The 15,115-nt window shown below is 41.6% G+C and overlaps 2 long non-coding RNA genes across 2 annotated transcripts in view; both read right to left on the minus strand.

The window, feature by feature from the left end:
* LOC126509998 (uncharacterized) overlaps positions 1-15,115 on the minus strand; it is a 752,051-nt gene that overhangs the window by 620,402 nt on the left and 116,534 nt on the right. The window lies entirely within an intron of this gene.
* On the minus strand, positions 12,534-15,002 carry LOC126509999 (uncharacterized). The gene is made up of 2 exons (XR_007594299.1): positions 14,879-15,002; positions 12,534-13,963 (listed from the first exon to the last, which is right to left on the minus strand). It is a non-coding gene; the product is annotated as an uncharacterized lncRNA (long non-coding RNA).

Genomic DNA, 15,115 nt, shown 5'->3' on the forward strand with positions numbered 1-15,115 from the left:
TGCATCACCAGGGATCTGATGAGATTTACAAATGCAAATTCCCAAGCCCCACCCCAGAGGACTGAGTCCAAAGCACTAGGGTGGAGCCCGGTAATCAGTTTTGACAAGCCTTCCAAGTGTTTGTGATACGTGTTTGAGCTTGAAAGCCTCAGAGTGCTCTTGAGCTAACATGGCAGAAGTCACATTCTCCGCCAGTGACTGAAGAAGCCAACCTGCAACGCATTCAGCCACTGAGTTCTGAATTGTGCCAGGTGGGGACATGAGGGCTTTTCTCCCTGATGGTGACTTTGCATTCTGGGAAATGGTTTTAACTTTCAGTGACCATAAAAACTAAATTATATATGGCGTGCACCACTGGGCAAGAGAAAGCGAACGTTACATCAAGAGTGGAAACTTCACAGAGAAGCACGGCATGTTCAAAGAAACAGCCCAGGAAACAGAGAGATTTAGGAAAGTGGATTTCGTTTTTTTTTTTTCCTGTTATGTAGCACATAATAAACATTAATGGATCCTGGGCCCATTAACCTGTGCTTCTAGGAAAAGTGGTAGAAAACAAGTCGAAGACATTGTCATAATATCTGCACATTTGAACAACTTTGAGATCCACTTCAAAGATAAAGATACTGGAGAGAGAGAGAGAGACAGACAGACAGAGAGAGACAGAGAGAGAGACAGAGAGAGAGAGAGAGAGAGAGAGAGAGAGAGAGAGAGAGAGAGAGAGAGAGAGAATTATATGGTTGACACATAACACTAACATTGGAGTTAGTCCAAGTTCCTCACTGGTTTCTAGCAAGATCCTCCACTTATTAATGGTTACCTTGAGTATATTATCTATTATTTCCAACCCACAGTTTCCTTGTCGGGGAAAAATGAACAAGAGCACTACCTTCCCATGACAGAGAATATTAGATTTGAGATGACACTTAGTTTTCACCCTGGCATGAAATGCTTGTCAGTTATTATCCGTAGGCACACTGGAATTATTGATACTGTGTCCTTAAATGAGGAACGTGGGTTTAAAAAGGCGAGCTTCACTCCAATCATCAGAGAGGGCAGAATGGCATCTCCCAGAATGCAGAATCAGGCCCCAGGAGTTTCTTTGCAGTAAAGGCGGATGCCTGTCTTCTGTGCAGAAATGCATGCTTTGTCTTGCTAGTTTCCTCTTCTTTCCATGGCTTGCTACATGAGGACTCTTTCCTCACAACCATTCTTGGAATCTCAACTCCTGGCCTTACTGGACACTTCAGTTCTGTTTCCTTTAAAAAATCTTCTTTCCTCTTGTTTTTATCTTGCCTCCACTCTCTGATCTCCAGCACTGGTTGTTTTCCATCAGTTAGTAAAGTCTCTTGGGATTTTTAAAAATAGTCTTTGGGGTGCTGTTGGTGGTGTCTAAACACTTCTGCTTCAGGGAAGCTATCCTCTGGACGGCTGTTTCTATAGAAAAGACAGGTTGGCTTCTATTCCCCTTGCTTCACTAGTGGCTCTTGCCCTTCCAGGCAGCTCGGGGGCCCATTCCTTTGACACTGAGCTCAGCACAGGCATTAGGGCATCGCCTTGTGTATGTGCTGTTAGTGCTTAATCAAAGTGTTCACTTGAAAATATCATGTTTGTGAAGCTGGGTAATGGTGGCACACACCTTTAATCCCAGTACTCGGGGAGGCAGAGGCAGGCAGAGCTCTGAGTTCAAGGCCAGTTTAGCCTAAGGGGCGAGTTCCAGGACAGCCAGGAAATACCATATGGGTGTTTATATTTTAATAGAAAAGAAAGAGTAAGAGGTAAAGAGGTCTGTTATGAAATTGAGGAAGAATTAGGAAAAGAGAGAGTCCTGGGAAGGATGAAGTAAGAAGGACCTGGCATACTCCATCCTGCTGCTTTTTCATGTCACAGACGACCACCCAGGAAGGGAAGTATCCACTAAGATACTAAGAAGACAATGCTGGCATCCCATAACCCCTGTCCCAAGATGATCCTGCTGAAGGATGCGCTACCGGGATTGGGATTTGGATTTATTTTTTGGCAGATCTCAGTGTGGAATACTCCAGGGAAAAATGTTGCAATAGGGCACACCTCCCAGACTGGGGAAGAGAGGCAACAGCTCTTCAGTCTTCTGACAGTGGTGTCTGGGCAGCTGGCATCCCCTCCTACCATGCTGTGTATTTGCCCAACTTCAAAGCCAGGGCAGCCATCAAAGAAAAGAAGGGAACACAGAGACAGGAATGACCCCCCCTTCCCCACCCCATCCCCTCTTCCTCTTGCCAAAATGTTAACTAGCAGAGAACACTGTATTAATATCTGCATGTTTACAGCAGCAGCCAGGAAGTTCTCACTCTGGTGCTGAGTTATGAAGTCTGCAAGAAAACAGGGGGCAAGGGCTGTGGGCCTATACTATGGAGTGACTCCCACAGCCAATTTCTACCTACACGAGGGCAGGGGTATTCAGTTTGGCTTTTTTGTTTTGTTTTTCAAGGTGGGGTTTCTCTGTAGCTTTGGAGCCTATCCTAAAACTAACTCTGTATACTGGTGGCCTCCAACTCAGAGATCTGCCTGCCTCTGCCGCTGCCTCTGCCTCCTGGGTGCTAGAATTAAAGGCCTGAGCTACCACCACCCGGTGGGATTTTTTTTTTTAAATCAGGATCTGAGAGTCCCTGATGGATAAGTCTTTGTTGGGCAAGCAATAGTGAAAGACATCCATACAGGTTCATGGTCAAAGTAGCCGTGCTTCACATAGCCTGGGTTGTCCTAACCCCACACTAGAACAAAAAGGGAAGGTGTTGCACCTTTCATGAAGAACATGGGCTTGAAGGGCAAAAAAGTTGGGTTTTTTTTTTTTTTTTGAAAGTTACAGAACTTTCAGTTTCCTAACAACAGTTACAGCAAGAATTAAATGCAAAGCCTTGTACAGCAGAACTGGCTCGTGGTGGATAATCAATAAACATTAATGTCTATATTCGTTTCTAGAAGCCACTCTATCAAATCACCACAGACTTGGTGACTTAAAATAAGAGATTTTTTTCCCACATTTGTGGAGTCCCAAAGTCCAAAATCTGCATTAATGGTCGAAAATCAAGGTATCAGCAGAGCCGCTTAGCCTCTGGGGGCTCCAGGGCAGAAGCTGTGTCTTGCGTCTTCCCGTTTTTAGCAGCTCTTAGTCCTGTCTTCATTTGTAGCCTTATCACTCCAGAGCTCCAAGCCTGTATCTTTCCGATCTCTTTTCGATCCTCATATCCCCCTTTCCTCTGTGTGTATGTCAAATCTCTCTACCTCCTACTCAGGGAGATAATTGTGATTACGTTTAAGGCCCACCTGGGTAATCTCCGCATTGGAAGAGCTTTACTTTAATCACACCTGCACACACTTCTTTTCCATATAAAGCAACATCCACAGGTTCTAGAGATTGCATGCTAGCAAGGGGTGTTTGTGTGTGAATGTGAGCTTGTCTGTGCGTGTGTCAGTGTGTACGTGCATGCACACGTGTGTGCATGTGTGCTGGGGCAATTCAGACCATCACAGTGTCCTTTGGAAAGAGAAGTATAGGAAGGAAGGTACCTTTTCACATGAATATAAATCATATGCAAACATAACACCAAGTTTTTAGATTCTTTTTTTTTCCCAAGTTGACAACTTGGGAATTTGAAGGCAGCAACATAAATAGGCATACTTTTTGGATATAGGATAGTGGTTATTTTTGAAATTTGATTATATTTATAGTGAATTGGGTTGTAAAAGAGCTTTCTATTTTGTTTCCTTTAGGGATTTAAGCTGGCTGGACATAATTATGTCTTCAATATAAGAAATCTTTTTGCAGATTTTAATGAATTTGCATAGCTTTCCCCTCCATATACCAGTGGCTTTTCATATACAAGCTTTAACTGTTAGTTAACTTTACAGTTCTTGTCTTTAACTGAATTATATATTTTTTGAGATAAGAGATCATGTCTTGTATAGCTTTTATCTTTCTCTATGCCTACTGTAGTATATTGGTCAATAAATATTTGCTTGACTGATTAATTTTAAAATGCCCAAGAAAGCAATTCAGAAGGAAGATAAAGCCAGGCCGACCACCATCTGAGCTTCACAGACAAGATATTAGGAGAAATATCTGAAACCTTGGGGGAAATATTGATGCCTTTCTCTCTTATGCCACACTTCTCAGTTCTGATTAAAATGTGTGTACCTTTGTCAAAATGCATTTCAGACTGACCAAGGAAAGATAGTAATATAGTATTTGAATACAGATCTAATCTCTCTTATTTCCTTTATCCACTGAAGTAGCTGGACAATTTGGATCCCCTCAGCAAAAATTCAAATGATATCCCTTTAACCTTGTTTAGGATCAAAATAAGCCAATTTCAATTTTTATTTTTTGCTAGAAATGAAAAGGCCTTTCATATGCTATGCCCATCAGTAGAGAAATAAAGGAAATGCTCTCGAAGTGAACATATTATGCATTTAAGGCAAGCAAGCCCATTTCCAGGCACCTGCTACTCATTTCTTCTTGTTCTTTTTGTTTTTATTCCCTCAGTAAACAAGTTTAATAATCAATAGAATGAGCAACAAACCTCCATAAAACTATAATTCTTTCAAGAGCAGAGAGTTTAACTGAAACACAAAGTGTTTTTTAAATAATACATTATTACAAAGGTTTAGAGTCTTAAAAAGATCTAAGAAAACCCGAAATCCAGAGTGTATGTGGTAGGGGAGGGAGGTGTGGTAATAGTCTTCCTGCTGTGTGTTCTGATTTGTTCTCTGGATGCCCAGTAAGTGATTCTAACTTTGGGTGGTTTTGAAAAAAATCTCTCTCTCTCTCTCTCTCTCTCTCTCTCTCTCTCTCCCTCTCTCTACCACTCACCCTCCCTTCCTTCCTCCCTCCCTCTGTCCATCCTTGTGTGTGTGCGCGCGCGCGTTTATTGAAGGAATGTGCACATGAGTGCAGGTGGCCACAAAGGCCAGAAGAGGGCGTTAGATTCCTTGAGCTGGAGCTTCCACCAGTTGTGAACTGCCCACCATGAGTGCCACAAGTGAGCTTGGGTCCTCTGGAAGGGCAGAGCATACTCTTAGCCCCCGAACCATTTCCCTAACTTTACTTTTGGTGTTTTTAAAAGAATGTTAGGATACAAGGAAGCCAAGCTACCCTTGAGTCTGTGTCTTTCTAAGAAAATGTAAGATTTTCTGTCGTATTTTCATGTGTGTGTTTATTTACAACAGTTTTCATAAGAGAGAAGGACTCTTTTGGAAATGAGAATATGGAATTAGCCATGGTAACCTGATTTGGCAAACCAGTTTCATTTGTGTGAATTTTAGCTTGCCTTTGAGAAGCAGAAGCTGGCCTCCATCTCCTTGGTAATCAGGTTGAGCTGATGTGTTCAGGGTGTTGCCCATTGGCTGTAGAACCTCCCGCCTTCTGAAGAGTGTATCTCTTTTCAATTTTTCAAAATACATAAGTCAGTGGGAAGCTGAGAAATGGAGGAGGCGCTTGAGGTATAACTACCTCTCTACTCCTATATGAAGAGCAGAGTCTAAATTCCTGTGGTTTTAGAGTAATTGCAGGGAGGGGGAAGGCCATCTGTATGTCTCGGCAAATTAATTTTGAACATTTGCAGATAAAAAGGCTGAGTTCCTTGGAACTGGCTTTAAGAGTCACAATCTAGGGTGATCCAAGGAATTAACTGAGGAAGGACTAGTCTGTGTATTCCAAATCCCCTTTTCTCGTTGGCTTTGAAAGACGGAGGTTCTCTGTAAAGCACTGCCAATTGGGAAAAGAAACAGCTAATGAAGAAGTGATGTCTCTAAGATGGCACGCCTGTAGGTCCCCAATAGGATTTCTCCCAAATCAAAAGACTTTGTTTTTATGGCTGTGTTTGATGGAGGAAAGGGAGGGGAGGGGGGCTTTATATATTTTTCTCTTTTCATCTTCATAACAAAACACATATTGCATAAAAGCCTCTGGATGAGCCACAATGCAAACCCAGAGGGTGGAAGAGATAATTTTGTAAATTGTAAATCAGAAATTCTATTTGCGGTAGATGCCAAACACATGTAATTTAGCAGTCTAACATTGCTTCCCTGAATATAAGTGTGATGGATGCCTTGTAAGTTGTGAGATGAGGGGACGGCCATTTAAATATCTAGTATAATGTTTCTGGGTTCTCTAGATCTCACATTTTAGCTTCTTTGGGAACTCATCTAGGACAGGGACACTGACATGTTGTCACCAACTGGAGATGGAGACTCGGACAAACTACCTGGAAACCCCTCTTGGTCTTGTTTCAAAAACCAAATAGGCAGGGAAGCAGAAGTGAGCTGCTGGCACATTGTGCTCAAATGGCATGCTAAATACAAAGGACCCCCTTCGGAGACTGAGATGCAGGGCTCTTGCCACCTTGGGATTGTTGTTTCCAACTCTGAACTGACTTTCGGGGACTTTTCTCCACCTTCCCATTACCAAACAAGATGCATCCGTCAGGCTGGCCACAGGGACTGAGGAGCCAGACAGTTGACTCTGGTGGGAGACCTTGAGTGGACGGTGTAGAGTAGGATCAGTCCAAAGTTCCATGGGGTACCTCTCCAGAAAGAACAGTCAGCTCTGAGGTCCCAGTCCTCATTTCTCTCTTTTCCTTCTCGAGCTGTAAGCAGGGGCTGTGTACTTCCCCTGCTGGCAATGCTCTTTCTAGGCCTAGGCTGATGCAGACAAGGGGGGACAATTCAGATGAAAGATAAATAACAATGGCTAGAAATCATAAGGACTGTTTTTTGTAATTGAAGTCACGAACTGTACTAATTGCCTTTGAAAGTAGATGCAATTTACTGCATTTTATTAACTGCATTGTAGGGGAGTTTACCCTTTCTGTGTATTGACATCTCCTTAGATATATTGAAAGTTTTGCATAAATGTGTTATTCATCGTGGACCAAGACACATAAATAAAATATATAGAGAAATATTAGCACTGTGACAAAGGTCTTAGAGAAATTGCTTGGCAAGTGACACTGCTCTCAGAGAGCAGGACACGCTGAAATTAAGTCTTGCTTTTCTTCAAAATATGATACTTTAAACAAACTGCATTCCAGTTCTTTGCAGGGACAGGGACAAGAAGATATTCCAAGTACCTTGTGCGATCCCCGATGGCTGGGAGATAGGCATCTTTAGAGAGTAGAAATAACTTTTCAGAGTGGTGGGGGCACTATTTAACGCTGCTGCAAAAGTGTGAGTTGACCATTTCTCCTCTGGAACCCTTTTGACAAACCCTTGCATTTTCAGAGTTGCAGGGGATTTATTAAAATGTCGAGTTTCACCATGAAATGTGCTGTGAAAACTATATACTGTTTTTGTTTGTTTGTTCTTAAATTTAGGGTTTGCTGTCTATTATAAATTAGACAGAAGTTTGGTTATTTTTAATAAATATGCATTTTTTTTGTGTGTAAGCATGATGTGCCTGCGGGCATGTTAGCCACAGACTCAGGTCACCAAACTTCTACTCTACCCAGCCACTTTACCAGACAGAATTTCAAGAGGTCACAAATATGGACATCTTGGTGCAAAAATCCACACTCCAAGTCTCCGGCTGCTCAGGCAGGGAGCATCAGAAGGAAGAGACATGAGTGCATTATCCCATAGAATGTGCAGTTGGGAAAGGTGAGTTCCCATTTGAGCCTATGATGACAAACATAGGCCCACCCTAAGACAGCAAAAAGATGGGCTTTCTAGAACATTCTTCTATAAACTTTTCCTGTTTGAGACTTCACGATGAATCACCAAGAGAATTTCTATTCAGAATGTGTCCTGTTTACAACCCATATTACAAAGAGTTATATTACCATTGTCATCTCTGAGCAGTATGAAGGATACAATCTCATATTCATAGTATGGCTAGTTTATATTGCAGCTTTATGAAAATCTATAGATATCAGTGTCTGCTTTTAATGGATCTTGCTGAAATCCCATTGCCTGGGAAGTTGTGCTGTAAGGAATTATCACAGCGCTTCATCTGACAATTATGATATCATATCAGGAAAATATGACTTCTAAAGTAAGGGAGAAAACTTTTTGCAGCATCATAACCATTTTTTTTTAGTTTGAAAATAAAAACTAAGGCCTATATGTGCTAATTAGCTGAGTTACCTCAGTTCCACCAATCCCTCTATCCCACCCAAGGCTGTCAGTGTCAATGAGATTAAACGTCAAACTGGAAACTCTAAAGCTTTTTCTCCTAACTAGAAAAGCATCAGCAAGCCACATCTTGTTCTGCTGGCAAATAAGAGAACTCCTTGACTGGTCAAACTCTAATCAAACTGTTTAAATGGATGTGAGGTCACCCTAAGGGGACTTTATCTCTAGTGCCAACATCCAATAACCTTTGACCTCGTTGTATCGAGTAGCATGGCTAGTTCTTCTTTCTTTGCCTTCCTTGCTGTTTGTTCCTTCTCTTCTCCACGTTCTTCAGTCTCGGGGTCTATTCACCCCTAAATAATCCGTGTTTGCCAGTTAGTTGTTCTGACTTCAAACTCCTCTGTCTTAGTTAGGGTTTCTATTGCTGCCGCAAAGCACCATGACCAAAAACCAAGTCGAGAGGGAAAGGTTTATTCGGCTTACACTTCCATAATGCTGTTCATTATCTAAGGAAGTCAGGACAGGAACTCAGACAGCATGGGAACCTCGAGGCAGGAACTGATGCAGAGGCCATGGAGAGGTGCTGCCTACTGACTTGCTCAGCCTGATTTTTTTTTTAATAAAACCCAGGACCACCAGCCCAGGGATGGCACTGCATAACTTGGGCCAGACCCTCCCCCAACAGTAATTAATTAAGAAAATGCCTTACAGCTTGAGAGACGTTTTCTCAATTAAGTTTCCCTCCTTTCAGATAATTATAGCTTGTGCCAAGCTAACATAAAACTAGCACATCATCCAATGTACCTTTTCTAGATTATTTCCCACCCACCGCCCTCCGGTTCTGTGGCTTCCATCTCTACTCATGACCCCATCTCAATGGCTGCTTCTAGTTCTAGAGGATCATTTCAGCTGCTGTTGCCTGGCTGAATATTTCCTATTTCAAAATCCAAAAGAAAACTATCATCTTCTTTCCAATGTCCACCCCTCCCCCAAAACAGTGAAACATCATAGCAAACCAGGTTCCCAGAGTTCCTGCCTTCAATGATTGTCATCCATACTAAGCACAGCTCAAGTCTAAAAGGCATCCATGCCCCCAGTGTAATATTACTTGAAAATAAATCTGGCCCTTCAGTTCAACTACTTGAGTGAATTCCTATTACTTACAAAAAATATGAAAACATCTCAGCTTGTCAACCATGATGCTGTCTGTTCCATGTACGTATAAATGCGTGTGTGTTTCCAGTTTTTTCTCTTGATATCTGTCTTCTGTCAAGCTATATTCTAGCCATTTTATTTGTGTGTGAGTACAGGTGCCCAGGAATAGCTATTCTATCTGCAATTTTCTAAATATATATTGTGTTCTCTAAGGCTTTTGAAACTCATAAGGGACCACTGTATCTAACCTTTCTTCTACATATTTCAGTCCATTGGATGGGTCATAACTTTTAAGACTCAACAAAAAAGCCTTTTCCTACTAGGATGCTTTGCTGATAGGCAGACATTACACTTGCTCTGTGAATAGGTAAATGCCTTCCTTTTCTGTCTGGTACACTCAGTACAAAATTATAAAAATAATTATATGTTGTGTATCTGTTCTCTTGCTGTTCTGTGAGTTACTAGATAGTAGATATATCCTCTCATTTACTTATCTTTCCAAAATACAACAATGGCCATTTCACAGAGACACTCTGAATTTTTCTCTTCCGATGGGTGTGTATTTGGATCTGACACTAATACCTGGGTATATGCCCAAAGAATTGACTGGAGCAAACTATGACTTGGATGCCTGTGGTAAATTTCCCTTCAGTGGTAACTGGGACTGCTCCTTCACCCAGTTTATGCGTAGTTTTCTGCAACCTGCTACATCACTAAATTTTTTTCTCGCCAGCTGGTATTCGAATCTTGGTATTCAAGAGATTATTGTTAACTCTGATTCTAGAAGAATAAACTTTTGAGTAGAGCGTTAAATTACTCATTTAGGAATATGGATTTAGCTGGCTTTGGGTTTTGTGAAGATTCATAGACACTCCTCACAAAGTCGAGCTGTTTAGTGCTTAGTCTAAATCTAAGACGACAAAAGCTGTCTACTAGGTAGGGCCAAGGATTTATCTAAGTTCAATTTGCCTCTAAATTAACATTAATTTGTCAAATACTTTTCTGTAAGAAGTTGGCATTAAGGATACTTTAATGTACCTTTGATAAGGCTCACAGATTGTTTCAGTGTCCCTAGAATGCTACAACAAAACACCAGAGGCTAGGTGCCTTAAACTAGGACTTCTAATTTATTTTCTGCTTGTGATGCCTATTTGCCTAGGAAATTTCTATGCAACCCAAGGTATGTATGTGTATATATACACATACATATATAAAATGTGAACAAATGAAACATTTATCCATAAAAACAAATGAAAAATAGTTCTTTGGTGTACAGTGTTGCCATTTAGTAAAGATCAATGGAAATTTACACACCGATAAGCTGGGTTTGTTTATTCAGTTTTACATAAAAACTTGAACCTTAGCTGAATATTTGGTACTTTAGGATACAGACTTCAATACTTTTCAGAGTTGATTGAAGTTGTCAGTTTATAATTGACAAAACTGAGAACGCTGCTTTGCAAAGATAAGTAGCTTAAAACAGCAGAAGCATGTCTGGGGCCATTTTAGAAATTATTGGCAATTCTGCCCCAATCTCGAGCCCAAATTATTTGAATAATTTAAAAATAAAATGTAAGTCATCAAACAGCATTTAAAAAAACAAAAACAAAAACAACCCCAAACCATTACAAAGATGTACTAATTGAGACATGCTGAGGAACGACGGTAGCAAAACATAAACAGTCTTTGCTTCTCATACTTAAACCATCACGTTCCTCCAAGAGCAGAGATGTAGCACACTGCGACTCGGGGCACACAGTGCTTTCAAACTTGGGCTTGGGTGTTGCAAACTAAGGCTGCGGTGACGTCACAAGGGAGTTGTCAGGAACATCTCAAATTCATCACATATTTGATTTTCAGTTACTGTTTGACAGTTGCATGTTAAGGAATCTCAGTGGCGCCGGTTTTTCAAATGACCTTCACAAGACTCCATAGAGGCTATGAACCACAATTTTAGAAGCGAAAGCTGAAACAACAAAACATTATTTTCCTTCCATTCTTAAAGTTTAGCAGAGTGGCTCTCAACCTTCCAAATGCTGTGACCCTTTAATACAGTTCCTCCAGTTGTGGTGACCCCCAGCCATAAAATTATTTTCATTGCGATTTCATAATTGTGATTTTGCTGCTGTTATGAATCATAATATAAACGTCTGTGTTTTCCAGTGATCTTAGGCGACCCCTCTGAAAGAGTCATTTGACCCCCAAAGGGGTCTCGACCCAAAAGTTTAGAAACATTGGCCTAGAGGCTTAAAGTCTAAATCATGGTGCCAGCATTGTTAAATCCTTGTGAACATCCTCTTGCCTTGCAAAGTCCACCTGTCACCATGAATGTGCCATACTTCCTTTGCACACACTTCTAGAACTCTGCTGTCTCTGTTCTTAAAGAGCTTGAAGATCATGGAGGCCTCATTCTCACGATCTCATTTAAAAATAATTACCTCTCAAAGGTCCCACCCCCAAAGAGCATTGCATTGGGGCTTAAAGTTTCATTGCAGGAATTGGCGTGTAGGGGGGACATGTAACATGAGGGCCTGCTTGCTGGGGTTTCTGTCCTGCCCAGTTCCCCAGCTGTTTAGTCCCAGAGAAATTCATACAGAGAGTCTACATTAGGTTATAACTGATTGGCCCCTTAGCTCAGGCTTCTTATTAACTCTTGTAACTTATATTAACCCATTATTCTTATCTACGTTAGCCACATGGCTAGGTACCTCTTTCAGAGGGGTAGGTCACACCTTGCTTCTTAGGTGGTCTGGGCAGGACTCCCAAGGGAACTTCCTTCTTCCCAGAATACTCCTGTTCTCATGGACCCACCTCTACTTCCTGTCTGGTTCACCCACCTATACTTCCTGCCTGGCCAATCAGCATTTATTTAAAACATGATTGACAGAATACAGACAATTCTCCCGCACCAGGGACAGGGTAGGAATCACAGTCAGTAACATGGATTAAAATACTTTTCTATGAATATTTAAATAACTCAGTAGCTGGGCAAATGCTGACTCCGAATACTGTTTTCCTTTTCTTAATAATTTGTCTGAGTTGCTCTTATACATGGGTATTAAAATAATTAGCATTTTAAGAGGCAAAATGTTACTAAGTTGCCGTTAATTATCTCTGATCTATTTCCACAAACATGAATCCCCTTTAATGCTTATTTTTTATATATGTTTATCCACATTTCTCAACTGTTTTGGTGAAGGCAAACAATATTAAGTCTCTCTCTGGCTTGTCATAAAAAAAAAAAAAGAAAGCAAGAAAGAAGGAAACCAGGGTCCTGGTGCTTCTGGCAAGTTTATTCTAACGCAAGTCGCACCCAGATTGTAATTCTGATAAGTATTTCAGTTCTTTCTTGAAAAAAATTAAATTCACAAAACAATTGATTATCAGTTATAAACGGCAAAAACACCATCTGGTTTTTAAAATTGGTTCAATCCATGTAGCAAGGGGAAAAATGTTGGAAGTTGTTCTTGGCGATGAGTTCTAGTCCGTGGAGCAGAAAATGACGCGCTTTACTACGAGAAAGCCAGGGTAGTCATAACTTGTACTTAGCGGCTGTGGGAATTTGATGCGTTCCTCGCATGTTCCATATGTTAAATCGCTTGGCAACATCTTTGGTGTGAAAGAGCTGGGGAGTGGGGGGTGGGAGGGGAGCGTGGCTAGAAGACAGAGCAACAACTGCTTGCTTCATCCTGAGTTCTCACCTCTGGCTTGTATGCAGAAGGTGTACCAGGCCCCAGTTTCCATACCTGGTAAAACCGGCTGTGCCAAGTTCCTCAAATCCTACATGGCAGGCAGCATTTCTGTGGAAATCTCCGAGGCTGTTTGCATTCTTCCAGTGAGGTAAGTCATACAGCACTGGCATTTCCTATAGAAATGTCCCATGTTGTTCTTCGCCAGCTGGAAATCTGAGTAGGTGTTCATTTGAAGTGCCAAGAGAACGGAGGGAGATGAAAACACTCCAGCTCTTCCAATGTCCCCATTCTGTGTTCTGAGTGTGGGAGGACTAGGGCCTGGCTACATTCTCCTGGAGCCTCAGCCTCATGAAGAATCCTTTCCTTCGGAGCCTGCTGCAATCCTGTTATTTTCAACAACGTTTCTGGGCTGCTGGCATATTTTCACCTTATGTTAAAAATACAGCTCTCCTTTGCTTATTATTCATGCACTATGATGTGAAATTTATTCCTTCACTTAACACATATTTATTGAGGCACAGTGCAGCATAGTGGTTAGTTGTGAGGGTTCTGTCTACAATTTGGAAATATTTTTTTTAAGGCTGGCGTTTAATTTTTCTAGCCATGTTGAATAAAAAATGGAGGGAAACAATAGAATGTTTCAGTGCTTAAACAAGATCACACACAAAAATTTCTTGGTAAGGACTCAAGGACATATGAGTAGCAGCAACAGAAAGAACACCCTCTTGCGCCTAGCCCTGGGCTATTGCGACTGAGATGTAACGTCAGATTTAGCAGTATACATTCCGTTGTCAGCCCCTGGCTTTTCATTCTAATTTGGGTAGAAATCTGCTTTGCATCGGGTCTGATCAAGGTAGTTCACTTCTGGCAATGATAACACATAGGATTTTTGCGGACTGGATGTTATCCTGGTGGCCACACGGTGTTGGTTTTCTCCCTCTTGTACTGTGATTTGTCCACTGGAGCTTTCTCGACTTCTGGAGGACTGCCTGCAGTTGGTGCATTGGGGCCTATAATTACAGAGCAGAAGATCCAGGGATGGGGAGACAGGGCAGTTTCGAAAATTAGTTTATGCATAATGGATAATATGAGGCTGCTTTAATGTGTAACTCATTTGATGGGTTGGCTGATCTTAACTTCCTTTTTGATATTTATTTTTTTAATTTATTTGCGACATGAGGACACGAGGGCTTTGGTAGGGCTCTTCTACACTATAGTTCAGATTCAGCAATTTACATTCAGTAATCTCTTGGTCATTTAGCCACAGATAATTTGTCATGGTTTGTTTTAGCTGTTGTGATATTGATATTTATTATGCAAATTGTATTTCCTACATCTTATTGTTCTGCATTCTATGAATACTTAAATTATTATAAACCTTTACACTTAATACGACTCGTCCTTCAATTTGATGCTTGAGCAACAGAGGGTCAGAGCGCACATGGTCTTCTAGAGGGGAAGTAAATAAGTAATTAAAAGGCAGACAAACAAGAGAGCCGCCTGCTTGGTTGAAAAGAAAGCAAAGATAATTTAGGGGAGGGAAAGTGTGTCCAGAGAGGCATACCAGTCTCTTCAGCAGGAGAACTTCTCCGAGACACAACTGAAACCGGGAGCACCTGTTGGTCTCTAGAAGCCTTAAAAAGGATTGAAAGCACAGCAGAGAAAGGAATTGATTTGTGCCCTGGAGGAGTAACTCGGCTGACTCTCCCTATCTTTGCAGCACTTGGTTCCCCACATTTCCTTCCCCACAAACCTGACGGGTAGATTTTTTTGTTTTTGTGTGCGTGTAATCTTAAATATATATTGCTTACATGCTAAAAAATCTATTAAATCTGGGAAGGATACTTTCAACAAGCTGGGGAGCCCGAGCATCCCCCACCCCCGCCCGCGATTTACCGTTCCCCAGAATCTACAGCCAAACATACTCTTGAAAATCCCAGAACGCGACTCCTCGGCTTCAGTCTCTCTACTATCCCTTAGTCTACCGCTAGGTTGTTGAGCGGGCTCTCCCGCTTCGCCGGACGTGCAAAGCACGCATGCACCTCTCCCAGAATGTTTTGTCGATCCAGGGACCTGCATTCGCACTCTCCACTCCCTGGCTTCCCAAAGATCGCATTCCTTCGTGCAAGGTGAAGGAAGGAAATTCGCAAAGTGTGACTTCC

This window comes from Alexandromys fortis, unplaced genomic scaffold, assembly GCF_014885135.2.
Source record: "Alexandromys fortis isolate MF-2015 unplaced genomic scaffold, M_Fortis_MF-2015_v1.1 scaffold_89, whole genome shotgun sequence".
Taxonomy (NCBI): Eukaryota; Metazoa; Chordata; class Mammalia; order Rodentia; family Cricetidae; genus Alexandromys; species Alexandromys fortis.